Genomic DNA, 12,398 nt, shown 5'->3' with positions numbered 1-12,398 from the left:
TTTTATTTTATTTTTGTGTTGGGCCCATTGAAGTTCTTGCCTCTGTTGCAGTTTTCAGGCACATGCCCCCACCTGGAAGCCCTTGCCACACACACATGCCAGCCCCGACCAAGTTTAATTTGAATTGTTTTCATTTACAGTTGCCATTTATTCATTCATTGACTGAACGAGCAGCATTTGATTGGCAAAAAGGCGAGCCGAACGTTCGATTTGCAGATGGAAATTCAGATATCCATTGGGGCCCACTGGGGCCGGGGATCTTTGGGGCCTGTGTGTATGCTTTTTAATATGATTTTTAGACTGCTTTTTGATATACATAAATTGATTTGCATATGTGTGTGTCTGTGTGTGTGTGTGTGTGATAAAGGATAAATCGACATGCAGCAATTGGCCATTTGTCACATCGATCAGATGAGTAAACGATTGACTCAATCAATGGACGATTGGTTGGGCAATCACAAATGGTGCGAGTAGAACGTGAGGTTACCTTCTGGTGCATTCAATCAATCTTTTAGGCTTTAAATATCCTTTAAATATTGCTTAAGGATAGTGCAGTTTAAAAGCTGAGATTGAGTCATTGCATACATACTTCAACATAAAAGAGTTTGTTCTGATTGATTGACTGACTGACAGTCTGGCAAATTGACTGCCAGATTGACCAATTGACTGGCAGATTTATTAAATGACAGAGTGCTGATTGACTGACGGACTGATTGATTGACTAGTAGATTGACAGACTGGCTGATTAGCTGACAGATAAATTGACTGATGGATTGATCAACTATAAGGCTGGTTGACTGACAGATTGACTAGCAGATTGACCGATCGACTGACTGCGTGGCTGACAGACACATTGTTTGCCAGCTCGACCAAGTGATTTACTGACTGACTGATAACTGACTGACGGATAGCTTAGTTGACTGACTTATTAACTGCCAGATTGACTGACTGATGGACTGACTAAAAAATTGACGGACTGATTGTCTGATTGACTGATTGATTGACAGAAAGATTGACTGATAAACTGACTGACTAGCAGCCTGGCTGGCTGACAGATTGACTGGCAAAATTAATGATTGACTGACTGATTGGCTGGCAGATTGATTGACTGCTGATCAACACGCAGCCACAACTGTAAGAGCTGAGCTTCATATACGCTTTGCTCTGGCAATTATTATTGGCTGGCAGATGCGAAGGCATTCGTGTCATCATTTATGTTAATTAGACACATTCGGCTGCAACAGCTACGTGAGTCACGCGTGTCACGCGTTGCACGGCGCCCAGCTGCGTCGGCGCCCACGTCAACGACAGTGACAAAATGTCAGACCCAGCAACAAAGAGCTACAACAACAATAAAAACAACAACAACTTTAAGAACAACCAGCTGCAGCATAAATCATAATTTGTCAGCCCGAAATTTTGGTTGACGGTCGCTGCGGCTGCTTTATTGTTGTTGTTGTGGTTGGTGTTGTTGTTATTGTTGCGGCTGCTTTTTATATAAAGAAATAATAATACAGAAAACAAAAACCTAAAATTTGCTGCTGCTCTGCACGCTTCTCCCTCTCCCCCTGTTGCTCCCCACACTTGTTTACATATAGCTGCTTTTTCATTAAAGTGTTTTTGTTTTGTTTTGATTTTTTCTATACCCTTCCAGAGGGTGTTCAATTTCTCTTACAAAATATGTAACACAGAGAAGGAGACATCTTTGACGCCAAAAAGCATATAGAGTGAAACCTTCCATAACTAGGCATTCGCCGTCGTGGGGGCTATGCCCGATTATAGGTTATGGAAATTCTTTGTCTATTGTAAAAATATATAAATTCTTGACCAGAATCAATAGCTATGTCGAAATAGTCAGCGCCTACATATCTATATATGTCTAAATTGGCAGGATCGAACCACCATATCATGGTTATAAAGATATCTTGTCTCTCTAAAATCTTATTATAATACGACAACCACCAAGAATCGGGGGAAACAGGAATTTTTGTAGGGAAAACTTTCCACATAAGTTAATCAAGCTCGGATATTACGATCTGAAGTATGCTAATGACATATCAGCGAGCGCTAATTATCTACAATATACTATATGAAAAGGTTCCTATAGGAACAAACATTCGATAGTAAGGATCTTCTATTTAACCCCTCGAAGTCAGATTTCTGTTAGTGTATTAAATCTTCGTGCGTGCTGCTATTTTGAATTTTTTTGTTTTGTTTTTCAATTTAGCTGCGCTTCCCTACACTTTGCTTCTCCCCCCCGCTCTGGCCGACCGCCTGCGCATTTGTTTTATTGGCCCGCATTTTTCTTCATTTAATTTGCATTCTTCGTAGTGTTCTTTTCACTTAGCTGCCTGTCTTCTTATTCTCCGCTTTCCATTACTTCATTTTGCCTTGCTTTGCCTTTGCCTTTGCTTTTCTTTTGCTTTTGCTTTCCTTTTTCGATGCTGTCGTTCTTTTTTAATTAGCCAAAAATGCGCTTAATAACAAATGACAACAGCAACAAAGAGAAATTATAATTTATATGCCTGGCCCCACGAAGTGGGTCAACGTGTCGTATGCGCAATGCGAGCAATACCCCGCTCTCGTTCTCTCTCTCTCCCTCTCTCTCTTGCTTGCCTTGCTTCACCCCTCTGCGCCTATGTAGCCATAATTAGCTGCCAAATGCGCTTGACTTGCACGGCAAACACGCCGCCACTCACGCGTAACACAGAGACGTGTGAAACGCTCACGCGTGACTGGCCACGCGTGACTCACGATGCGCGAGAACAGCTCGAAACCTCTTTTCATGGCAGCGGATTATGCCGAAGTGCAGCAGAGAGAGATAGGGAGAGAGAGACAGAGAGTGATATAAAGAGGTGTAGAATAAGGAACAGAGAGAGCGAGATGACCCTGGGGAGGGGGGCAGATCTTTCAGCCTGTCCCGAGCAAATGTACAAATTTTCGCCCTACTCAAATCAAGAGTCGCAACATTGTCGCTGATATCCAAAATAAGCAAAAGATAGGATAAGCAAAGTCTTTCACAGACCCAATTAAAGAGAAAGAGTCACAGTCACAGTTTCAGAGTCACAAGATGCTGTCACAGTTTCCCAGCATGCAATGCACATTGCATTTCTCTGAGACTGCGCGTTTGGCAAGCGTTTCACGCGCGTTTCTCAAGCGTTTTTATGCGCATTGCAAAGAAATCGATTGGCTAACGAATTTGCCAGCTGAACAACAAATCTGCCCGCTGGCCACAATGCTAAAACGGTAAAAGACTAGACGCTTCAATTATTTGCCTGCTTAAGCACATACAAAGGGGAAGGGAGGGGAGGGGGCTGCATACACATACACACACACACCCACACACACGCACAGTTAGACAGAGACATTGCCGGCGGCAGCAAGCGCTGCCAAATGTTGCTGCCACAGACTCCGACTGCGACTCAGATCCAGTCGCAAAACCCAATTCCAGAGGCTGAGGCTCATCAACAGGACAACGTCTGTTCGTCTGTTCGTCTGTTCGTCTGTCCGTCTGTCCGACTGTCCGGGGGCTGTCCAGTTGGCCAGTTGTCCTGGCTGTCACTGCCAACAGTGGGGCTTACAAAGAGTGGACAACTGTGCGCTCTGCTGTGGCCTATGGCTGGGGCACATTGAATATCTGCCACACGAGCAGCAGGCAGCTGCTGCAACTGCAGCAGGTTGTCATTCCAAATCAGTAGACAACGCCCCCCGGCGTTTCGTGTGCGTGCGTGTGTGTGTGTGTGTGTGTGTGTGTGTGGTAGGGGGGAGTCGCTGGGGCAACAGCTTCACATGCGATTTGCATTTGCTTGTCCCTGCACCATTTTTCATGCTCATCAGCAGCAGCAGCAGCAACAACAACTGCAACTGCAACTGCCATTGAATCACCTTCGCCTAGCCCACCCTGCCCCCCCATGTCTCATGTGTGCCGCTGCTCTCCCCCTCAACCGCCGTCAGCTTTGTCACTTAACTCGAAATTCAAACACACTTTTCGGTTGCAATCGCTGATTGTGAAATCTTGTTTGTTTGTCTCGTTGCTGAATTTGCCACGCCCACGCCCACCGCCTCAAACGCCCATGCCCAGCTCGCCTTTGAACTTTCGCAAAAGGTTTATTATTCGAGCATTTGCCCGAACACAATTCGAACTCGACTCAATTGGGACCCCGACAGCTTCCGTTTCAGCACGCCAGGTGGCGCACGCGATGCGATCGCGTGTCGATCCGAACACCTCCAGAGCCCGGGACTCGGGCCCAGTCCCTCAGAGATCTTACGGCTTACATGAACGCACGTCGCATGAAAATGGGCGCGTCAAAACTAATTAAATAACCCGTTCGTTCATTTGTGGCTGATCTGGACTGGGCCCGGGTCTGGCTCTGGCTCTGGGTCTGGGCCTGGCTCTGTCTGAGATTTGGTTTACTGGCTGCTACCCGGCCATGTTCAGCTGTCCAAGGCAATTAATTTTCAATTATCTCTCAAAATGTATACACAAAAGCCAAAAATGCAAAGATGCACAGCGGCAGAGAGGGACGCGGAGCGTGGGCCGTGAGAGAGAGAGCCCTTCAAATTGTAATCAAATGCGTTTGATGCCAGACGCTGCTGCCAACCTGCCCCTGCCCCTCCCCCCTCCCATGAACGCTTTGCTCATAACTTTATGCGGTGTCAAAGTAAACAAAATAACAAAACAAAAATCGAGCGAGTCAAGAAAAAACGCGTCACGTCAAATTGGCCAATTAAAGGGCCAATGGACATATGGGGAAAACGGAGCCCTGACCAGACCAGACCCGACTAGACCACATCAAAGCCAAATAGACCTAATGCGTAATTACACCGTTCGTTTTTTTTTTTGTTTTTGTTTTTTGATTTTTGTTTTTCTTTTGAAATCTGTTCACTTGGGCGTATTACGTATGCGTGTCTGAAGAGCCGTTCTCAAGAGGCCTCACAAGCACAAACGATGAAAAGGTCGCCGTGCCGAAGTGCAGATGCGCTCTCCACTATATTTATATGTATAACATGTTATCCCAATTATGTAGAGTATCCAAGTGTATTTTAAGTAAAGCTACGCATTCGACTGCCCGGGGCTATAATACAATTTGCAAATAAGCTTATCCTTTAAATCGGTTTTCCTTAACTCCAAGGTTCTTACGATGAAGAAAACTTATATTGAACATTAAAATACTTGAAAGAGGATTTGGCTATATTCGATTTTCTGAGATTTTATCGTTTTAAGTGCTGTAAAATACAACAGTGTGTAATAATATTTGTGTTATTATTCGACTTTTCTGAGTTAGTATGATTGGGAATTATTTGGCTCGGTGAACTTGCGACTGCAGCAGTGGGTTTGCTTGAAATATTTAAGAAACTATTTAGGTACTGTATTTACGAGTTTATTCGTATTTTTGAAGATTATATAACTATTTCTGATTTTATTATTATTTTTTACTTTTTCTGCCAGCATACATTTTTTTATGTAAATAACCAATGACAGTTTAAATTTTATTATTGCTTTTTTTTGTACTAAAAAAACTTACCTAAAAACCACCAGCTGATTTAAATAATTGATGTACCCCTTCTATAAGATAGTGTATGAAAATCTGCACTAGACCACAATAAAACGAGAAGAACAACAACAGTTTATTTCACTTTCTTCTGCTGCCGCCAGACAGCTGATGTCGACGCCTTGAAACAATGCAATTCAATTAAACTCAAATGCAAATGCAATTTCAATTGAAGCGACGCCGACGCCGACGACGGCGTCGCCGTTAGCGTTGGCGTTGGCGTTGGCGTCGGCGTCGGCGTCGTTGCTGCGTTGAGCATCTTACAGGCTGCATTTGACCGCAGCAATGGTTTGGCAAAGGTCGACTTAGGCGGCAGTCTGGCGTCTCGCTTCTCCAGTCATCTATTCCCATGTATCTATCTCTATCTGTTGTCTAGTTGCGGCGTTAGCTTTTGCGCCTTCATTCTCCTGCTGCTGCTGCTGCTTCGCTTGCTCCTGCTCGTTTTGCGCCTTCTTTCGTTGTCTGCGCCGTTTTGTCTGCCTCGATGTCATTTAAAAATAGTTTTGCGTATGCAGTTGGAGTGGAGCGGGGGCAGCGGTGACAGAGGGGTGTACAGTAGGTTCAAATCTAAAAATATGACAGCAAAGCCAGAGCCAACCGGTTCACAATTGCGCTCAAGTGTTGACCGCTGTCAGACCAAGGCACTCTCCCCAACACACACACACACACACACACACACACACACACACACACACACACACACACACACACACACACACACACACACACACACACACACACACTCACATTGGGCTGTTGCTGCATTGGTAAAGCGATTAACTTATTTGACTAGCAGGCAGCAGGCATCCGAGCAACAACAACATTATCTACAGCAACAGGAGCGGAAGCAGCGGCTGGCGGGTAGCGGCTTACAGTGGGGCGCATCTTTTTCTTTCCTCTGCTGCTGCTGCTGCCATTGTTTGCGTTGAGTCTTTTGCGTAAAGTGTAAATATTATTTCAAGATACTTAACCAATGTTGTCGTTGGCAATGTTGCCAGCACTTCGAGCTGCTGAAATTCAGTTGGGGATTAGCTTGTGCTCCTGGCCCCAACACCCCCGCCACCCCATTGTTGCTGGCGACCGACGACTGACAACTAGCGACGTCCTTGTCCTTGTTTGACTTGTCAGCGCGTGAATGACTCACTGATAGATTGACAGACTGTTTGACTGTTTGACTGTTGTTTGCTTGTTTGTACTGTCAATGCAAACAGCAACAACATCAGCAACAACAACAACAACAACAACAAGAGCGACAGCAACAACTGTTGCCACTTGTACAATTGACAGCCGGGCGGATATAAAAGTCTGACTGGCCAATTAATGAGCCCGCTAATGACGCTGAATGATTGCAATTGCAGTTGCAGTTGGAGATGCTGCTGCTGCTGCTGCTGCTGCCATGTTGCAACTCATTTCACTGATATTTAAAGCCCTCGTAAATGGCTAAAGGCAGGCATCAACTGCCGCCATCAGGCGTTGGCGGCTGCTTTCGCTGCTCTTTTAAGCGACGTCATCAGCAGCAGCAGTAGCAGCAACTGCAATCGGCGGCTACAACAACAATAACAAAAACAACAACAACAACTGCGAGCAGACGGAAACTCATTAGCGAAAACTGTGTCTTGGCAGCCGCCGATCTCTGCCAGCCGTCGCATGCGATATGCGTCCTTGCCGCCCAGTGCAGCCCCGCCCCAAACCCTCACCCATCTCTCCTCATCCTCTGCAGTCTCTGCATGTGTCACCTGGCAGCATCGTTATGAGGCGTTTAAAATTTATGTGCTGCTGCTAATACCCTAACCGAATTGAACAACCGCAAAAAGTGACTTTACTCTACAACCAACAAGTGGCTATATGCAGCTGCGCATAGCTGTATGCGTGTTTAAAAAAAAAAATGTTTTTTAATTCATGAAGATAAAGCTTCTAATCTGTTCAAGATTCGAGCCAGCGTCCTGCCTTAAGGTGTGCTGGTTTCCATATCCTTAAGCCCAACAATTTTGGCTTACGCTTCCGTTCGTAGTATAAAATGTTTTGTATGGGTTAGAACCGGCTTGCTTCAAAGCCTTGGTTCTAACTTGTTTATTTTTCTTTAAATTTTTTACGATTTTGGAGGCTTATCTGTATTTTGCTCTTGTTAACAGTTTGAGAACTTAGTTTGAGTCCAGGCATTATTTTAATTGTTAAACATTTTCCAATTATTTTCAATATCTCATGGGAAAATTAAGTAAATTGTTGCATCAACAGAATATTAATAAGTATACATTTTTGAAGGTAGTGTCAAGTGGATTTAAGATCTCTCGCATGACCTCATCTTCACTATATTCCCTTTGTTTTGTAGAGTATTTAAGATTCGTTGCGGCTTGGGTCACGTTTTGCGCGTTTGCCATGCAACGCCCTCAACGTTAGCGACAACCCATTGTGTCCGCTGCGTCTCCGCCCGCCCCTCTGCCAACGCGTTGCAAGTTCTTTCCTGCCTCCTTGCAGCAACAACCTTTGCTGCTGCTGGGCTTTGGGTTTGAGTTTTGCTGCTCTTGTTTGTTTTTTATGCATAAAAATTTTTATGACGACAGGTTGGCTGACTGGCTGGCTGGCTGCCTGGCTGGTTGATTCTCTGCAGGGGCTGGCAAAGCGATTTCACGCTTGACGTCGTCGCCATGCGGGCGCAGTGGCGCCACCTAGCGGCTCAGCCTGCTGCATCGGTGGGTGCCACCGACAGCCTCGGCCTCCGCTCCTGCTCCTGTTGCTGCTGCTGCTGCTGCTGATGACGCTGCCGTCAACGTGCCCGACAAGACCAAATAAATGAATGGCTGGAAAACGAGCAGCCAGATCTGCGGCCTCAGCCGCAGCCGCAGCCGGAGCCGGAGTTGAAGCCAACGACAGCGACAGAAATAGAGACAGAGGCAGAGACAGAGACGTAGACGTAGATGGAGCCGGTGCCCGAGATGAGTGGTTGACATGTAGCCGCCATTAGCGGTAAGATGACAAGCGTTGAAAGCGCGCCCCGGGAATTAAAACGCAAAAAAAGGAAGAAGAAGAAAAAGCGCGCGCCAAAGAATGGGATGCGATAGTTTTTTTCGTTCATTTCTCGCTCGCTCCTGCGCTTGCCTTCGTTTTTTATGATGACAGCAATAGAGCAGAAAAAACCGCAGCGCAATAAAAAAAAAAGAGGTGCAAAAATCATCAGCATGCTGATAGAGTTTCCGACCGACCAGCCGCCCCCTTGCCGGGCGCCTCCTCGAAACGTCCGTCTGTCACATTAAAGTATCATTTGCAGTCACTCAGCTTGGCTTTTCAATCCGGACGAGCTTCTGTTGCCGCCCACATTGACACGCCCCTATGGCACGCCCAGCTACCTGACTGCGATTAAAGTCAACGGCCGCCCTCAAGCTTTTCCCTGCAATGCAATCCAAGCACCCGCCCTGCCCCACCGGCCGAACTGGCCATCCTCTTGACCGCCCTATTGATTTCACAAATCGTGGCAAACATAATTTATGGAACTTTTGAGTAGCTCAACATTTGTGGCAGCTTAAATCGCGTCTCTGCCACTGATTAGCATTAATTTATTTGCTGGAACCGTCCAACCGCCCACCCGTCCCACTTGTTGCAAGGGGCGTGGCCTGCCGAGGCAAACAGCGGCCTGGAAACAACACGAGAATGAATTGTAATGAAGACATTAACATTAATAATTGCCCAAGTGGCGGCGGTTTAAGGGGCGTGGCGGCTGGCCTGCCACATGGCGGACGGGGCCATGTTGCATGCATTCAATTCATGCGGCAACGCCGACGCAGCAGCCGCAGGGCAGGGGCACTCGCTTAGGAGGGGCCGCAGCCACCGCAGCTTTGGGTATAGAGGCACAGAAAAGTACTTTACTGATAATCTATGTAGGGTATGACCGTATCTAATTACTTCTATAAAGCTTATTGAGCGGCAATCAAGGCGCAGCTAACAAATGTAAGAATAATCTTTTGCGATAGGTCAGAAAGCTATTATCAAAGGTATCGATAAATTATCGATATTGCTATCGAAACCAGCCACCACAGATTTTGGCTGGTTTTCGACATTGTTATCGGCTGTAAAAAATTGATATTTTGGCTATTTTTCAATAAATATCGGTGCTGTTGAAATTCCATAAAATTCCATTAATAAATATAACAATAAGACTTTGTATAAAAGCTGCCAGCTCTTTGAGGGTCCCAAAAGATGTTGCAATTTTTTTGCAGAATAGAAATTGGAAATATTTGTAGAGCGCTCCACAAGTTGCTGTCTCACTGGCTGCCAAATAGTCAGTGCAATTCCTCTTGACTTAAAACTGTCCTGGCTGGAGTTGCGGCAAGCAAAGAGGAGCTCAACGCACTTGCAGCTGCTTTGCTGCAGACTTTGGGCGAGTTCTAAAAGGCTTTACCTGTGGGAGGTTGCGAGTTTGCCTGTGTGTGTGTGTGTGGGAGGACAGGTGCTCCTGAGCAGCAAGGAGCAGCAGGAGGAGGAGTAGGAGCTAAATCTTCTGGCAGGCAGGCGATTCAATGTGAGTGTCAGTTATTGTTGCTGTTGTTGTGGGCGTAAATCTGACGCATTCCTTGGCTGACATACAGAATGTGTTGGTATACGCGTTAAATCCACTAAACAAATGCAGGTCAATTTCAAGTTGAGTGTCAAGTTGGCGGGCAGACAATGGAAAATCGGCGAAAAATTCCACACGTTTTACGACAAAAACTGTCCAAAGCCATTGCCATGAAAATTGACAGGAAGTACCGTGGAGCGGAGGGAGGCTGAAATTCCATCACATTCTTTTATTGAGCTACATCGATTGAGCAACCACTCGCTCGCCCGCCCGCTCGAGAGCCAAAAGAAACTCAATGCAAGAAATCCTTTTATTAAAGGCGAAAGAGCTGGCAACACTGACGATGGCAATAAAAAGCACAAACGACAGCGCGCAACACTGTCGCCGCCAGCGTTGTCGAATGTCGGAAGGAAATGTCGTCATTACTGTGCAACTCATTGAGAGCAACGACAGCAACAACAACGCGCAGAACAAGAATGAGTCCAAGCTGAACTCGTCAAGGAATTTCAGTATTTTCACACTTGATACCAGAAGCCAGCATGCAGTATAAAAATAGAGACAGAAGCAAGAAATGGAGTCTCGTCGATGGGTAGATTGGGTTATACTAGTATAGAAGCGTGGCGAGGGCGGGCCGGGGGCAGCTGTTGGGATTCCTCTCGCTTACGCAATATGCAAATGTGTTAAGAATCTTACAAATTTGTTAAGCAAATCGAAGACGAACCCAAGAAAAGCACGAAAATCCCCCCTCAAACACATTTATCATCAGGCAGTTGAATGACTGTGGAACGGGGCAGCATGCTGGGCAAGGGGCGGGGGCAGCTGTGTAAGTGTGTGTGTGTGTGCTGGTGTTTTGGTGTGTTTGTGTGTGGGAAGGCTTTGATTTATTCATGTGCCAGGTAACACGTTGAGGTTAATAGGCGGGCTCAATGAGGCCCGGACTTGAGGTTTATGAGCTGCCAAACGCGCCCAATAAAAGATTTGCGATTTGTCGGCAATTTGTGAAACAAGGCCGAGGCAGTTTGTTTGCTGCATTCATAAAAAATCGCACATAAATCAGCAGCAGCAGAAATAGCAGCAGCAGCAGCAGCAGCAGCAGCGGCCGCGGCAAGTGGCGCCTTGTACCGAAAGAGTTGTGTCCAGCCAAATGCTAATATCTTCTAAGTATTTGAACGAATTTGGCTTAAATATATATTTTATGAAATATTTTATCAAAATAACCATTGATAACAACTCTTGGTCGAGCAATAGGAATATCAGCAGCTGCAGCTGAACACTCGTCAGTAGAATAGCAGCAGCTTAGCAGACAAATAACAGCAGACTAACAGAAAAGCAGCTCCCGCTAAACAACAACAAACAAGGCAACACAATAACAGCAGCTTAGCAGATGAATAACAGCAGTTTAACAGAAGAACAGTTGCAGATAATTAGCAGCCAACACAGTAACAGCAGCTTAGCAGAAGAATAACAACATTTCACGGAAGAGCGGCTGCAGATAATTAGCAGCCAACTCAATTACAGCAGCTAAGCAGTTGAATAACAGCAGTCTAACAGAGAAGCAGCTGCAGGTCAACAGTGTAGTTGTGTACGAGTAATGGAGGAAGGAGGCTTTTCACAGAGCAGTTGCAGAATAATATGGAAGATAAATCTTTTCCATGAACCATTTCTTAACCAAAGCAATTATTCCTAATATTTTGCTATGACTCGTAATTAATAAATATTTAAAACTTAGAAGAATATTAGCACAGGCTCAAATTAGATATTCATGTTCAGTATACACTTACCTGGTACTTCGTTGTTTATTATTCCCATTCATGTTGAATATTTGTTTTACTTGATTAGCGACTATTTTATGCAAGTTAACGTCAGTACAGCGAGCCGGTTCTAATTCTTCAACTAGAAATTTGTGATATTTCCATTTTCCACAAAAGAAAAATACACAATTACTTAAATATTTTCTGTAATTTAATAAAATTTAAATATGTTATATGCTGGACTATACCGAAATCTTTTGCACTCATCTAAATTTTAATTATCCGAAAGATTCATCACGAAATTTAAAAAAAAAATACTTTTAATAACAATAAAAAATATTATTCCTAATATTATTAAAATGTATGCTTAGTTAAATATGTGACCAATAGTTCACCTTTATCCATGAATTTAACCAAGTAGACTAAACGCGTTGGCAAATATTTAGATATTTGATATACGTAGTATTCCGTTTGAGGATCTTGGCCTGAATCAATTTAAATGCGTGTTTTCGCTTGAGTTTCTTGCCAAATTGTTGCAAGCTCGCA

At 44.9% G+C, this 12,398-nt stretch overlaps 1 protein-coding gene across 1 annotated transcript in view; it reads left to right on the top strand.

Annotated features, from left to right (window-relative positions):
- LOC115766303 (netrin-B) overlaps positions 1–12,398 on the top strand; it is a 68,281-nt gene that overhangs the window by 31,679 nt on the left and 24,204 nt on the right. The gene's annotated exons all lie outside the window — the stretch shown is intronic.

Source organism: Drosophila novamexicana, unplaced genomic scaffold, assembly GCF_003285875.2.
Source record: "Drosophila novamexicana strain 15010-1031.04,08,12 unplaced genomic scaffold, DnovRS2.1 tig00001089-arrow-arrow-pilon, whole genome shotgun sequence".
NCBI lineage: Eukaryota > Metazoa > Arthropoda > Insecta > Diptera > Drosophilidae > Drosophila > Drosophila novamexicana.
This window is presented reverse-complemented; position numbering and strand designations above follow the sequence as displayed.